Source organism: Mustela lutreola, chromosome 13 (genome assembly GCF_030435805.1).
Source record: "Mustela lutreola isolate mMusLut2 chromosome 13, mMusLut2.pri, whole genome shotgun sequence".
Lineage (NCBI taxonomy): Eukaryota > Metazoa > Chordata > Mammalia > Carnivora > Mustelidae > Mustela > Mustela lutreola.
This window is the reverse complement of record NC_081302.1, coordinates 71,976,163-71,991,552: the sequence shown is the minus strand read 5'-3', so window position 1 is coordinate 71,991,552 and position 15,390 is coordinate 71,976,163. Positions and strand designations below refer to the sequence as shown.

The 15,390-nt window shown below is 35.8% G+C and overlaps 1 protein-coding gene across 2 annotated transcripts in view; it reads left to right on the top strand.

The window, feature by feature from the left end:
• PDS5B (PDS5 cohesin associated factor B) overlaps positions 1-15,390 on the top strand; it is a 204,956-nt gene that overhangs the window by 52,670 nt on the left and 136,896 nt on the right. The gene's annotated exons all lie outside the window — the stretch shown is intronic.

Below are 15,390 nucleotides of genomic sequence, written 5' to 3'. Positions count from 1 at the left end.
TTCAGTTCTCTTTATCTTCTTCCCTTTACCCTTTCCTGCCCTAAGTCACTGCGGTCTCTTCTCAGAGAAAGTGGTAGGTTTCTCCAGCTACAGCATGCATGGCTGAGCAGATTCCCAGTGATTGCCTTCACCCTCCACCTCCTTTGCTAGGAAGGCCATGTTGCCTCCCTACTGGATATATCATTTCCTCTGCTGCTGCTTCCCTCTGCAGCCTCCTGTTCACTCACTCTTGGGTGAACAGATAGGGATTATTCAGGAGTCCTGTTGTGCTGTGTAGAGGTGCTTTTTATTGGGTTATGTATGTGTGATAAGTTATAAGTTGAAGGAAAGAGAAAAAAGGAACTATTCACTATGTGATGATTTTGAGGTCTTCCTACATTTCTTTTTTCTTTCAGATGTGGTATAATCTGTTTCTTCCTTTTATTTTATTGTTTTTCAAAGATTTTATTAATTTATTTGACAGAGAGAGAGCACAAATAGGCAAAGAGGCAGGCAGAGAGAGAGGAGGAAGCAGGCTCCCTGATGAGCTGAGAGCCTGACATGAGGCTCACATGGGGCTCTATCCCAAGGACCCTGGGATTATGGCCTGAGCCGAAGGCAGAGGCCTTCATCCACTGAGCCACCCAGGTGCCCCTTTCTTTTTTTAAAAAATAATTGATGCCCTTTAAATTCGCCATTGCATAGTTAAAGTTAACTTTAAGATTTAAAAACTAGGCCCTTTTCAAAGTTGACACAAAATCCCTTTTAATCGGGTCAGCACCCTCCTCCCAGCTTCCATGATGATGTTGCCCAGGATTTTAGGTCTCTTTTTTTATCCCCCATGTGAAATTTGTTATTATGTACAGTGCTTGTTTATATCTTGCATCCATGTTTAGAATTACTTTTTATTTTATTTTTTTTTTAAAGATTATTTATTTATGTATTTGACAGAGATCACAAGTAGGCAGAGAGGCAGGCAGAGAGAGAGGAAGGGAAGCAGGCTCCCTGCTGAGCAGAGAGCTCCATGCAGGGCTCAATCCCAGGACCCTGGGATCATGACCTGAGCGGAAGGTAGAGGCTTTAACCCACTGAGCCACCCAGGCGCCCTAGAATTACTTTTTAAAAAATTTCTCTTAGGACTTTGAAGTGTGCTGTCACCTGCTATCTCTTAATTCTCCTTTAAATTTCTCATCTATTTGTTTTTTAGTCCTGCATTTTATGTAGTTTCTTTAGATTATTAATTTTTATGACTGACTTTCTACCCATTTTTAATCCATTTAACCTGTTTATTGAGATTCTGAAATCAGCCATTAGTATCTTTGTTCTTTTCTGTTTTTTTTCCTGGTGATTTTCAGAAGCTTTTTTTTGCTAATGTATCCTGTGTTTTAATTTTAAAAATCCTTTTTACACTTATTTGATATTTTATAATTTGGCAATTAAATTTTAATATTTAAGTTCGGTGGTGCATAACATCTTCACACTTGGTGTTTCCTTAAGTGTGTGTGATTCTTGAGCTTAATACATGAAAATTTGGGAGCTTAATTTTATTGGGATTTTTTTTTTTTTTTTAAAATTCAGAGGATTTGCTTTTCCATGTGCTAAGAAATAGGACTTGTTTTATCCTGGGAACTTTCTAGAGTTTATATGTTTAAAGGATGACTCTCAGGTTTAGCTTTCATCCTTGTAACTGGCACAGAGGTGATATGGACTTTTGTGTGGAAGTGAAGGTGAGATGTAGAAATCTTACAGATTTTCCTTTTTATGAATTCAGCAACGTGATAAAGTTTTCTGCTGGATCTTTTGGGCTCTTTATAATACATAGTCTGTTTATACTGAATATGGATATCATTTTTTAAAATTTTATTTGTTAGGCTCCTCACTACTTAGGTTGATATTTACTTAAAAAATTTTTTTTTAAGATTTTATTTATTTTTGCTAGAGAGAGTAAGCACACACACAGTAGTTGGGAGATGGTGAGGGAGAAGCAGAATCCCTGCTGAGCAGGGAGCCTGATGTAGGACTCAATCCCAGGACCCTGTGATCATGGCCTGAGCCTGGAGGAAGACACTTAACTGACTGAGCCACCCAAGCACCGACTTCTGTTGGTATTTAGTTACCTCTCCCCTCACCCTTTTTGGAGGGTTGGGACTATTGTGGTTTCAAGTCTCCGGAATTTTCTTGTTTTATCATTGCTACTTTTCAAGTAGTTTACTTTTATTATGTATGTAAGTTTCTCCACAGTTCATTCAGAGTATTAATTGGAAAATTCTTTAAAATTTCTTTGTGCCTTTCTGTATTTTATTTCACTTGGCCTGTTGGCTCTGATTTTCAGTTTGTGCATTCTTTTGGACCATGTTTATGTGCTTGTTGATTTATCCTTATGCAGTTGTAAGTGGGATCTAAATTAGTCATTATTGATAGTGGGTGTGGGCTGCTTTAGCAGTTGTACCAATTAGGCTTATTTTCTCTAGATGAGTTCTGCTAAGGAATGGGTGTCTCTAATCCTTTCTCTCTGTGGGTTTTCTCTGGTATGGTAAATGAACTGAGAAAGGCTTTAAAAAAATAGGATTATTTTTAGGGTATGTGGGCTGGGAGCATACTGGCAAGTCTTGTGTCTCCCTGGAACAAGACAAATGGCTGAGAGAGCATTTGGGTCACAAAATCCCAAATGATTTATCTTGGAGTCTGTGCCAAGTTAAGAAAACTCATATGAAAGCTCTTGGTCTGTCTTAGTTCTGTTTTGATTTCTGGTGGAGTTTCAGAATCCTATGTATTGTGTTATCTGAGCTGAGAATATTAATAGGAATTAGGAAAATAAGTTTCTGTAGAGATAAGGGTAATGTTATTGGAAGATTCTGTTTGCTTGTTTGTGAATTATGGTGGGCCAAGGCTAAGGAAGTTCCATTTTATTGTCTTCAGTCCATTCCACCCCATTTCTTCTGTGTTGGGATGGCTTCTGCAGTTTTGGTTTTCCTTCTGTCAGCTCTCAGCATTGTCAGTTACCTTCTGATTTCTAATGCTGTTTGTTTTTCCTTGGCCATCTTCATGGATTTGGGGAAGAATGGAGGTAGGTAAATGTTATAATGTGGCTGACCGCTCTAAAATCTGTGGTGTTGAAAAAGAGTCAAAGATTTATTCTCTTGTTTCAGGTAGAAAGTTTTTTCTTAACTAGAGAAAAGATTTTGGTGGTTTTATTTTTTACATTGAGCTCTAACTTATGCATAGTCACTCTTTTCTTACTGTTTCCCTCCTTTTTCTCCACCCCTTTTCTGTTGTTTTTGCTTGGTTTTTGGTATGCATAATGAGGTGGAAATATTAAGGTTTTTCTTTTCTCCCTTTTGTTGTTCCTTTATTACCAAAGAACTTTTTGTTCTCTCCTTGCTCCTCCTGTTCACACTGAAAAAAAAAAATCTGATAATTTGAGAAGTCATTGAGGTAATTTCCTACACCAGAGTTTTTTTGTAAACTGGATTTCAGTTGGAATAGAAAAATCTCATGAATTACACACAAAAAGGTTATTTAATGAGACTTCTTCTTTGTTAGCATATTTATGTATTGGGTTGTACTGCTATTAAAAAAAACATTAAAAGTATTGTCCTGGCCTTAGGCTGTCAATTGTAACCTGTGCCTCCCCGGAGAATTCGTTTTTCAAAGGAGATCTTCTGTGGTGCTGAGCTGTTTTAATTGAAAGGCTGGGGCACTTTTGCCCCTTTCCCTTCAACAGCCCTAAACTATTTATTGAAGCCTCTGGGTTCTGGTGAATACTGTTACTCATGTGGAGGAGGAAGGCCAGAGTGTGGTCCTAGGCTTCTCCTAAACTACAGAGACTGCCTTTTAGATATTTTGTAACTTAGAATTTGTGGGGGATTTTGAAAAAAGGGCTCAACCGCTAAACAGTGTTTGATAAAGATTGTTAGTAACCAAGGCTTTGAGACTGAAATAGTCCTTGTCTTTAAATAAACAAATAGAATATAGGCAACATTTGGGTATTTTTTTGTTTAATTATTGGTATTCAACCTTTAGTTTTGTTTCCTGCTTTTCTAGAATTAAATGTGATAGTAAACACCGTATAATTTTTATTTTTTATGTTTTCAGTCTTTGCAGTTTTTTATTTTCTTTGCTTCTTTACCAACGAAGATTGGGTAGAGATGATATACCCTACTGCAACTTGCAAATATCTGTGAGAATCACTTGTAAATATATGATGAGAAGTTCCTAAAAGTGCTTGGCTTATGGTGCCCCTAGTGTTTCATCACATTTTTTCACAGAGCCAAAAAATAATACTTCATAGTCCTATTTAAGTTATGTACAGATAACTCCAGTATTTATGGCCTAGGAATTACACATACGCTGAAAGAAAAAAATATTTTTTTTTCTTAAATAAGAATAGTTACTTACTAATGGGTTATGTTTGCTTGTTGGTCATAGACAAGTCCTCAAGTCTAAGATTGGACACTGCCACCTCAGTTCTTAATTCCCACTGATATCCATGCAGTACTTTTTATCATATCAACTGCCCCCAAACCCAGTTTCTCAAAGATGTGGTAGCTTCCAAAGGAAGGTAGAATGGTCTTATGTTGAAATGGAAGTACCTTGAACTAGTAGTTCACTTGGTGTCTGACAGATCTTGAGAATTGTTATGTTTCCTTGATAATTAAAAAGTATCCCTTAATGCCTGTAAGTTTGCTGTGGTGTCCTGGGTGTTTTCAGATGACTTAGAGTACCATTTGGTAATTTCGCATGTAGGGGTTTACAGTTTTTACAGCAGTTAAGCAAATCTTTACTGTCTACATTTTATAAAAGAGAAAGTGAATCCATTTCTTTAGGATAAGCTATAGGTGTTTTTATTAAGCTGACCCATTGAGCTCTCTAATTGGATCTCAAAAAACAGTCTGTATTCTAAAGTTTACTTCTTATAGCTATTTGTTTTTTTTTAAGTACTTCATTTTCTGTGACTTTCTATGTTCCTTTTGGAGAAGAAAACTTAGGTTTGCTAGGGATTAAAAAGAAATAGTTTCTTTCAAAATGAAAGATAGCAAAACTGCTTTCTGTATTGATGTTCTTTCTGTTACTTTGTTTTCCTGGGAAAATATATAAAAGAGATCAAAAAATAGTTTTCAAGTGGTTAATTGAGTAATTGTTTCAGTGGATTTGTGAATAACAGCTCAACTAATGTTGGAGAGCTGAATAGTAAGAATTGCAGATAACTCTAAGTATATAATACAATAAGATAATAAAATTGTAATGTTTCAGACCTTGAAGAGCTCTAATGGGATGAGGATGGATATGAGGGTTCAGAGTTCATTGGATCATGTAATTGAATTCTTCCGTATATTTTAGGATCTTCCAGTGAAAGATGATGAAAAGAAAGAAGAAAGAGAACTGGTTAGAGAGATATTGTGATTTTTCTCTTATTAAAGGCAGTGGTGTCTTCGACAGTTCAAAATATTTGCACTCTTGCCTCCTGTCATGGTATACAACCTTGAATATCTTTCATCTCGTCTTCATTTAAAAATTCAGTTTTAAGAAAAAAGTGTTAATGAAGAAAAGCAAAGCTCAAAGGATAGCAGTCCATAATTATAGATTATTGGCTTGTTTTTGTTATTTAAGGATTGCTTTTAAAAATACTTTATTATAGATACTTTGGAATGACGTATCTATAGAAGGAATGTTTTCCATTCCAGGCTCAAATCGTGTTTATATTTCATTTTTACATACTTAACAGTGGAAATAATTTTGAGTTCTATATTTCCCGTCAATTTCTGTATGTATTTCTCCATTTCAGTAGAAGGGCTTTTATTTTTGGTGTGTGTTGTGGGGGTACTTGTTTTATGAAGAAGTCCAGTGCACGCACACACACTGGACAGTAATGCTTTTCTCCTCAGCATTGGTGTAGATGAGCTGATGGAATTTGTTCATTGTAATAGCTGCACAATATTCCATGGGAAGATTTACCACACTTCCTTTAGCTATTTCCTTGTAGATGTCAGGTTTTTTCTACACTTTTTTCTTCCACTTTAAATAGTGCTAAGGTGAATACTTTTGTAGTTTATATTGACATTTTTGTTTCTGTGAGATAGGGTGGGAAGAGAGGGATTACTGGGTTTAAGGGAATGTATCATTAAAATTTAGTAGATATTATGAATATATATATATATATATATATATATATATATATTTAGATAGTCAGTAATAATTCACATTTCCAAAAACAGTGACAGATCACTGGTTTTCATGTTATTCTTGGGGATTTCTTGACAAGAAGAGTTGTGGTCATTGGGGTACTGATCTCCTATTTCAGCAAGAGCAGCTCTTTTAATCTGTTCACTATATTGGACATGGTTATAAGATCTTGGTTAGAAGAATGAGTTTCATGATTAAAATAAAAGTTTCAGGAATCATTGCTTTATATAATTATTTTTTTTTTCCTAGATTAAAGTGCACATTCAGATCACTATTTGGATGCTTGTGTTGGCTCCCCATTCCTGTAGAATTGTTTTTATTGAATCATATTTTAAATACATTGAATTGTACTTTGGCTTGCACTGAGGGCTTAAAAAAAGTAAATAAAACTCACTTCTGTGCTTTTTCCAGGTATGTTGCAGGTTTATCCTTCCTATTACTTACTGACCTGCTAAGGGTTCACTGAGGACTCAGGAGTCACAAAAAGCTCCACTTCCCCTAATCAAGTTCTAGGTTTTTCAGTCATAGGTAATGTTAATCTTACAGTTGATATATCTGTTTGATTTGTTCACCTTATGCTCTTTGAGGATAGTTTGTTAGTGATTTATTGGTTATGTACCATAATTATAGTGTTCCCTATTTTGCTTGAAATAAGTAAAACCAAGAAATTAGGTATGTTCCTGTGGCTGTTTCCTGTCATATAACCATGTAAATAACTAGGGTGTACTTCCAGTTCTGTCATTCAAGAGCTTTGTGATCCTGGGTAAAGCAGTCAACTTATCTTGACCTTGGTTTCTTCATTTGTTAAATAAGGATGATAATAAAATGACAGTTGGTGATGATTTTTCAAGAACATCTTTCAGTAAATATAGGCTTTTGATGGGTTTTGTGATGAAAGAAAAAAAAAGACTATAGTCTAGCCCATTGATATTAGATACGTGGCTGTTAGGACAAATGAGGCTCAAACCTGGAGCTTTCAGATGTTGTTTAACCCATTTAAATATAAATTAATGAATGAATGAGTAAGTAAATAAATAAAGTTTTTTCCCCCCAATTTTGTTGTTGTTTTTGTTCAGATTTTGTATTTTTTCTGGATTCAGTCTTACAAGAGTGTCTGTTTCTAGAAATTTACTCAGTTGTACAATCTTCTTAGTAACCCTGTTGAAATAGTAAAGCTTTCCTAGGTTTTTTTTTTTTTTTTTTTTTTTGAGTCATAGCCTTCTAGATATTTTAAGCAATGCACCCTCTCTCTAGAAAAAAACACATTTTCACACACATGCAAACTTTATATACTCCTTTAGAGGACCTATTAAAGCCCATTTTTATGGGTTTCCTACATGGATCTTCAGTTTAAGAACTAATCTGCAGTGGTGTTCTCAATCTCGAGTGCATTTTGACCTGTGGGGGAATTTGGAACTATCTGGAGACATTTTTGGTTTTGTCTATAACTAAGGGTGATGGTGGTGTGTGTGTGTTGGGGGGGTACCCAGGGATGCTGCTATCTTGGAATGTATAGGAACACGCATCTGTTCACCCATAATAAAGGATTCTGAGCAAAAACATCAACCAGTGGTCCTTAGGTTGAGAATCCCTGATCTAGAGGAAGAGAGCAGTTGGATTCCTCTCAAGAATCCTTCATAATCCTTGAAATCTAACTGGGCTTCATTGCCAACAGTTGAGTAGTATATTGTTCAAGCTTGTAATCTTTGGGCCTCACTCTGTCTTGAATATTCTTTTTTTTTTAAGATTTTATTTATTTTCATGAGAGGAAAAGAGAGGCAGGGGAGAAGCAGACTCCCCTTGAAGCAGGGAGCCTGAAGTGGGACTTGATCCCAGGACCCTGGGATCACCACCTGAGTCGAAGGCAGACACTTAACTTACTGAGACACCCAGGCACCTCTCTTGAATAGCCTGCTGTTGGTATTTGTATAATTCACTTTCTTATTCTTTTTCAGTTTTCTGCTCAAATGTCAACTTCATTGAAATGTCTTTGCAATCTTAAACAGCTCCCTTCCCACTTATCCTTAATTTTCTTAACATTTCACATTACTTAACACATATACTTACTTATTTGTTGTCTGTTTCCCACCAACTTTAAGTTCCACAAGAGCAAGAATCTTTACTGCTGTATCCCCCCCATGGATCAAAAGTGCAGGGATATAATAGATGCTCACATATTGTTAAAAGAGTGAATGGCATGAGTCTGTAGTGTGGCAAGTTTGTTTTTATTTTGGAAAAGCCTTATGTTTTCGGGATCACATGTGCAGATGGTAAGGTTAACAACCTTTTGTGAAAATTAAGGCCTCTTACCTAAGTCCTCACCTGGATGTAGCATAAGTTGAGTGTATCTGAGGGCTAAACAAGGATTAAAAAGAAATAGTTTTTGACTGCTCTAGAATATGAATCAGGTACTTGAAGTTGTATTCTTTTATTTTTTTAAGATTTTATTTATTTATTTGACAGAGATCACAAGTAGGCAGAGAAGCAGGCAGAGAGAGAGAGGAGGAAGCAGGCTCCCCGCTGAGCAGAGAGTCTGATGCGGGACTTGATCCCAGGACCCATGACCTGAGCCGAAGGCAGTGGCTTAACCCACTGGGCCACCCAGGCGCCCCCTTGAAGTTGTATTCTTTACTGTTCTTCAAACTTGTTTGACCATGGGAAATAACTGAGACATCCTTAAAATGTGGAATCTGAAGTCCCTCCCCAAATCTACTGAATCAAAATTTCTAGAGGAGAAACCAGGACATCTTTATTAAAGATAAATAGGAAAAGAATAGTTTTCAACAAATGATGCTGGAAAGAACTGGATTTATACATGCAAAAGAGTGAAGGTTGGCCCTATATCTCAAACAGTATATAAAAATAAGCTCAAAGTGGATCAAGAACCTAAAGAGTTAAAGCCATAAAGTCTTAGAAGAAAACATAGTGGTAAAATTTCATGACTTTGGATTTGGCAATAAATTCTTAGCTATGATACCATCAGCAAGAGCAGTAAAAGAAAATGGATACATTTGGCTTCATAAAAATTAAAAACTTGTGCATTAAAAGACTTTGTTAAGAAAGGGAAAAAACAATGTACAAATGGGAGAAAATACTTGTAAATCATACATCAGATAAGGATTTAATATCCAGAATATATAAAGGATGCCTGCAATTAAAGAGCACAAGGACAAATGACCTAACTTAAGGCAGAGGACTTGAATAGACATTTCTCCACAAAGAATCTATAAAATCCTAAGTTTATACCAAAGAGAATTGAAGGTGGGAGGGGTCTTGAAGAAATATTTGTATCCCAATGTTTATATCAGTTTTATAATAGCTACAAGTAGAAACAACCTTAGTGGAAACAATCTATCAACAGATAAATGAATAAACAAATATGGTGTGTATGTACAGTGGAATGTTATCCATCATAAAAAAGAAGAAAGTTTTCATACGTGATACAACATGGATGGATCTTGGAAGTAATTTTAGTGAAATAAGCCAGACATAAAGGGACAAATATTGTATGATTACATTTATATGAGATACTTAGAACAGGCAAATTGATAGAGACAGAAAGTAGATTAGAGATTATCAGGGGCCAGGGAGAGTAGAGAATGGGGGTTATTTCTTAATGGTTATAGTGTTTCTGTTTGGTGTGATGAAAAGTTTCAGAAATAGATAGTGGTGATGGTTGTACAAGTTTGTGAATATAAACAGTGCCACCGAGTTGTACATTAAAAATGGCAAATTTCATTTTACATATATCTTACTACAATAAAAAAATTAATGTATACCAAAAGCTGTTGACTCATATACTTTAAGAGTGAATTGTTTGGTATATGAATTATATCCCAATAAATCTGTTAAAGAAAACGAAAACAGGCATTCATGTTTGGGCAGCAGTGCCAAAGAACAAAATTGGGTTGATTTTGGACAGGAAGAATATAAGGTAGATATTGGCAATTATCTGTTAAAAACATAAAAAAAAGTTCTTCCTAATTCTCTCATGGAATGAGCAGCAGTTTTCTAGTCAGGGTGATGCAGGTGCAAAGTATTCCTAACAGGTAAAGAAATTATTGGACATAGTGCAGTTGAGAATAACTGAAAAAAGTAACATTAATGAGACTAGATTAAAGTACTTGTGAACACCTTCAAAATTTTTATATTAAGGAGTATCTTCAAATATTTATGTGCTATTTTGGTTTTGGTATTTTTTCCTATTGTAAAGAAATTTACTGAGAATTTTATCAAGTTAAACTTTTTGATGATATACTGAGATATTTATCAAGTTAAACTTTTTGATGATAAATCCAGATTTATCTTCCAATCATTTTCCTCCCAGTGTAGTAATTGTATTTCCATCTACAAGACACATAACTTAAATTTCTAAAAAAGTGTTGTGGTAAGGGCAGTTAGTATAATGGAAAACAGGAGAGAACTATGCTTTAGTGCGAGAAAAAAGGTTAAGACAGCAGTAAGAAAGTTCTACCCAATGATTGGAAAATACCCTGACCCTTTCTTAGACCATATCAGACATGGTTATTTATCTCACTGGGATCTCTGTTACTTCCCCTAACCTTAGCTTTCCTCACTCAGGGAATTGAGAAGAAAATTGTTTACAGAGGGCTGCTGTGTTTAGTTATAAGGTGCATGGTGTAATTATCTTAAATAGTGCAAACTCGGAGAGATCTGTACTTTTATTTTTTTGAGACCTATATTTTAAATTAAAAATCTAGTACATCTTGTATAATATTATACTTCTTTAAGACTACAGTAAAATGGATATAAATGTACTATCTGTATTGATATCTAAGGACTGTACCATACTGTATGCAAAATAAAGTACAATTATTAATTCTACCTAATTAAAAGTAATATAGTACTTATAGTGACCAACATTTAATTAACAACATCACCTTAGGTAGAGGTTTTGTAGTTACAGTATTCTAAACTTAAAAATATTAAAGTTCTCTTCACAAGAAAAGAAAATTTGTAACTTGTTAACTAGACTTATTTTGGTGATCATTTCACAATATATAAATATACTGAATCATTATATTATACCCCTAAACTAATATAATGTTATGTGTCAATTATATCTCAGTAGAAGTTTAAAAAACCTTAAAATGTGGGACCATATATTATATTTGACGTTATATTGGATCTAGGTGTTTGGCAAAAAAGATTGTTTAGATTTATTGTGTTATGAAGAAAAATGTGTTCTATAACATTTTAAAGTGGTCATCCAGGGGTGCCTGGGTGGCTCAGTGGGTTGAGCCTCTGCCTTCAGCTCAGGTCATGATCTCAGGGTCCTGAGATTGAGCCCCCTGGGAGGCTCTCTGCTCAGCAGGGAGCCTGTTTGTTCCTCTCTCTGCTTTCCTCTCTGCCTGCTTGTGATCTCTCTCTCTCTGTCGCATAAATGAATAAATAAAATCTTTAAAAATAAAGTGAACATCTAAAGTGATCTGTAGATGCAAAGAAAAAAAAAAGGCTGAAAATCCTGACTCAAAACTGCCTTTTTTATAAGCGGAATATTTAATAGTGTCAAGAATCCCTAAATCTGTTTACCTGTTTAGTTCAGCTTCAGTTGCAGATGAAATATCTGTGAGGCTGTTTTCCCCACGTTTAACAAAAAATTGAAGGCTGTTTTTAATTTTGCTGAATTTTTTTCTGTTAGTAGTAGAGTATTACCTTCATGGGCCTACATCTTCAGAAAACCTGAACTCTAATAAGTTTGCTTATGGCACTGGGAATAAATGCCTGTGGAGACTATGCTTGTACATTATTTGATTGCTGTTGTTTTGTTAATGTTCTGTTTTACCCATTTTTTTGAAAAGTGTGATTTTTCAGAATGTGAGATTTTTTTGGAAAGGCACATAAAACAGATACCTGTACTTACTTGTTTGTTTGGTTTTTCAGACCTAGCATATTTCTGTGCTTTTTTCATTGCTCACTCTGCTTTACAGTACCTTGAATCCTAGAATCCACATGTAGCCATTTTACTGTCTTCCACAGCTTAAATTGCAACTCTGTGATATGCTGTTGACAACCTTCTCTAACATCTGACAGAATGGATTGTTCTCTTTAAAACACTTGTTTTACGTGTATAAGTCAATGAATTTTAGTAAGGTTAGCGTATATAACCATTGTTCTCCAAAGATTGCGGCGTCCATTTATGGTGACAACTTTCTCAACCCCAATCCCAAATGACAACTCATCTATTTGATTTTTATGGATGTTTCATGGTGAATGTAATCTGTGCAATATGTAGTTTTTTGTGTTTGGCTTATTTATTTATTTATACATTTTTTAAATTTAATTTTTTATTATTAACATATAATGTATTATTAGCCCCAGGGGTACAGGTCTGTGAATCACCAGGTTTACACACTTGATAGGACATACCTTCCCCAATGTACTTAACCCCCACCACCTTCTCCCTATCCCCCTCCCCCCAGCAACCCTCAGTTTCTTTTGTGAGATTAAGAGTCTCTTATGGTTTGTCTCCCTCCCGATCCCATCTTGTTTCATTTATTCTTTTCCTACCCCCCAAACCCCTCATGATGCCTCTCAACTTCCTCATATCAGGGAGATCATATGATAATTGTCTTTCTCTGATTGACTTATTTTGCTAAGCATAATACTCTCTAGTTCCATCCACGTTGTCACAAATGACAAGATTTCATTTCTTTTGATGGCTGCATGGTATTCCATTGTATATATATACCACATCTTCTTTATCCATTCATCTGTTGAAGGACATCTGGGTTCTTTCCATAGTTTGGCTATTGTGGACATTGCTGCTATAAACATTTGGTTGGTGTCTGGCCTTTTTTTTTTTTTTTTTTTTTTTAAGATTTTATTTATTTATTTGACAGAGATCACAAGTAGGCAGAGAGGCAGAGAGAGAGGGGGAAGCAGACTCCCTGCTGAGCAGAGAGCCTGATGTGATACAGGCTCTATCCCAGGACCGTGGGATCATGACCTGAGCTGAAGGCAGAGGCTTTAACCCACTGAGCCACCCAGGCACCCCCAGTGTCTGGCTTTTCTTATTTGGAGAATGTTTTTGAGGTTCATCAGTGTTGTATCATATATCAGTACTTTGTTCCTTTTTATTTCTAATTAGTTTTACATTATATGGATATACCACATTTTGTTTATCCATTCATCAATTAGTAGATATTTGGGTTAACTTTTTGGCCATTAAGATCCTCATGTAACCTTTTTTAAGTGCAGGCCTTTGGGCCCGAGTATTAGGAGATTCAGCTGAGCTCCCAAAATTGGGAACCATCAGGTGAGGGTTTGGGAATCAGGTATAGATTAGTTTCAGTATAGTTGTTGGATAACTTCAGCATAGTTAATCTCTTTGATCCTCAGTTTCTTCATTTATAAAATGGGCATTATTAGGTAGTTCATCTTATAATTAAGAATATTTGAGCACTTGTTTTTTTGCCCATATTATGCATTTAGGTATACAGTGAACAAAATTGGATTCTTGTTCCCATATAGTTCATAAAAGTTCAGAAGGGGTTACAGACATTAGAGGATAAACACATATTATTTTTATAAATTCTTTGAAGGTAAAGTACAGGGGTGGTGTTGAAAGCATGTAATAGAGATTTAATTTAGTTTGGGCAGACTCAGGAAAGTGTACAGGATTGACATATGAGACTTGAAAAATCAGAGAAGGAATGACAGGAGGAAAAAGTTTTTGAAGCAGAAAGAGTAGTACACACTGAGAAAGAAGGATCTTGGCTAGGTCCCTTTAAGAAATAGAGTTGTGACAGGAGTATAGTGATTAAAGTGGTCAGAGTAGTATGTTTAGAACTTATTCAAAGGCCATTGGGAACCTATTTAAGAATTTTAAGTAAGGCAGTGATATGAAGAGATTAGTGTACCTTGGTACATTAGGTCATTAATGTACTGTGATCATCCTAGCTGCTGTTTGAAGAATGAATTGAAAGTGGCTTAGATTCAGTTGTGGTGAAATGATGGGCAAATGAAGGTGTATTTCATTTATATTTAGCAGGTAGCATTTACAGGACTTGGTTGTTTTTAAATGTTGAAAGGGCCACTCTCCCAGTTTTCTGGGAGGAACAAGTTGGGTACTCTAAGGCAGCATATACAGAGAGAATATGGAAGAAGGAAGGTTATTTTGGAGGGGGAAGAAGTGGGAGATAGTTTGTTTAGGGGAATTTTAAGTTCAACATACGTTTGTGAATAAACCAAGTGGAAATGTTAACTAGTTGTATATGTAGACCAGCATTCATAAGAGATCAATTAGTGTAGGGTATGTTTTATTTTGAAGTCTTTAGAGTAGGTTTTAAAAAGCTTAGGGCAAAAGTCTGGAGAAAAAAAATATAGGTTAAAAAGTGGATAGAGGTGCCTGGATGGCTCAGTAGGTTAAGCATTTGATTCTTTATCTCAGCTCAGGTCTTGATGTCAGGGTGTGAGTTCAAGCCCTGCTTTGGACTCCAAAAAAAAAAAAAAAAAAAAAAAAAACAGGCCAGACACCAACCAAATGTTTATAGCAGCAATGTCCACAATAGCCAAACTATGGCATGGAGCCTCCTTTAGAAAACATCAGTAAAGGGGTTGGAATTGAGTTCTAATGAATTACTAATATTTAGAGCCTGTGTAGAAAATGAAACAACAAAGACAAGAGTGATCAGTAAGGAAGAGGTAAAATGGAGTAGAAACTGAAGGAGAAGAATGATCAAGAAGGAAGTTTTGATCAACTATTTCATACTGCTGAGAAATTAAGTAAGGATTAGAAAAGTGTTCATTTGATTCGACAAGTCAGTGATGACTTTTAGTTAGCTTTCACTGCTTAATCAATCACCCTAAAAATAGCACCTTAAAACAACCACCATTTATTTGGCTCCTGATTCTGTAGGTTGGCAGTTGAGTTTGGCTTAGCTGGGCGGTAGCTGGGCGGTTCTACTCATCTGAGTCAGCCTTAGTGATCTCCCACCTGGGCTTCCTCATGCATCTGCAGGTATACGTCTGTGGTCACCTGCTAGTTTGGGTGGGGCTGGCTTGTTCCTGATGCTCATGACTAGAATAACTGGGACCTCTCATTTTCCAGTGGGATAACTTCTGGGCTTATGCACTTTAAGTAGAGTTCCAAGAGCAAGTCAGTAACCTCAAAGGCAGAAAGGCAGAGCTTGCCAAAGATCCCACTGGATCAAGTTTAAGATCATTTCAGATTCAAGGACTGGAAGAACACTCTCCTTGATTGGA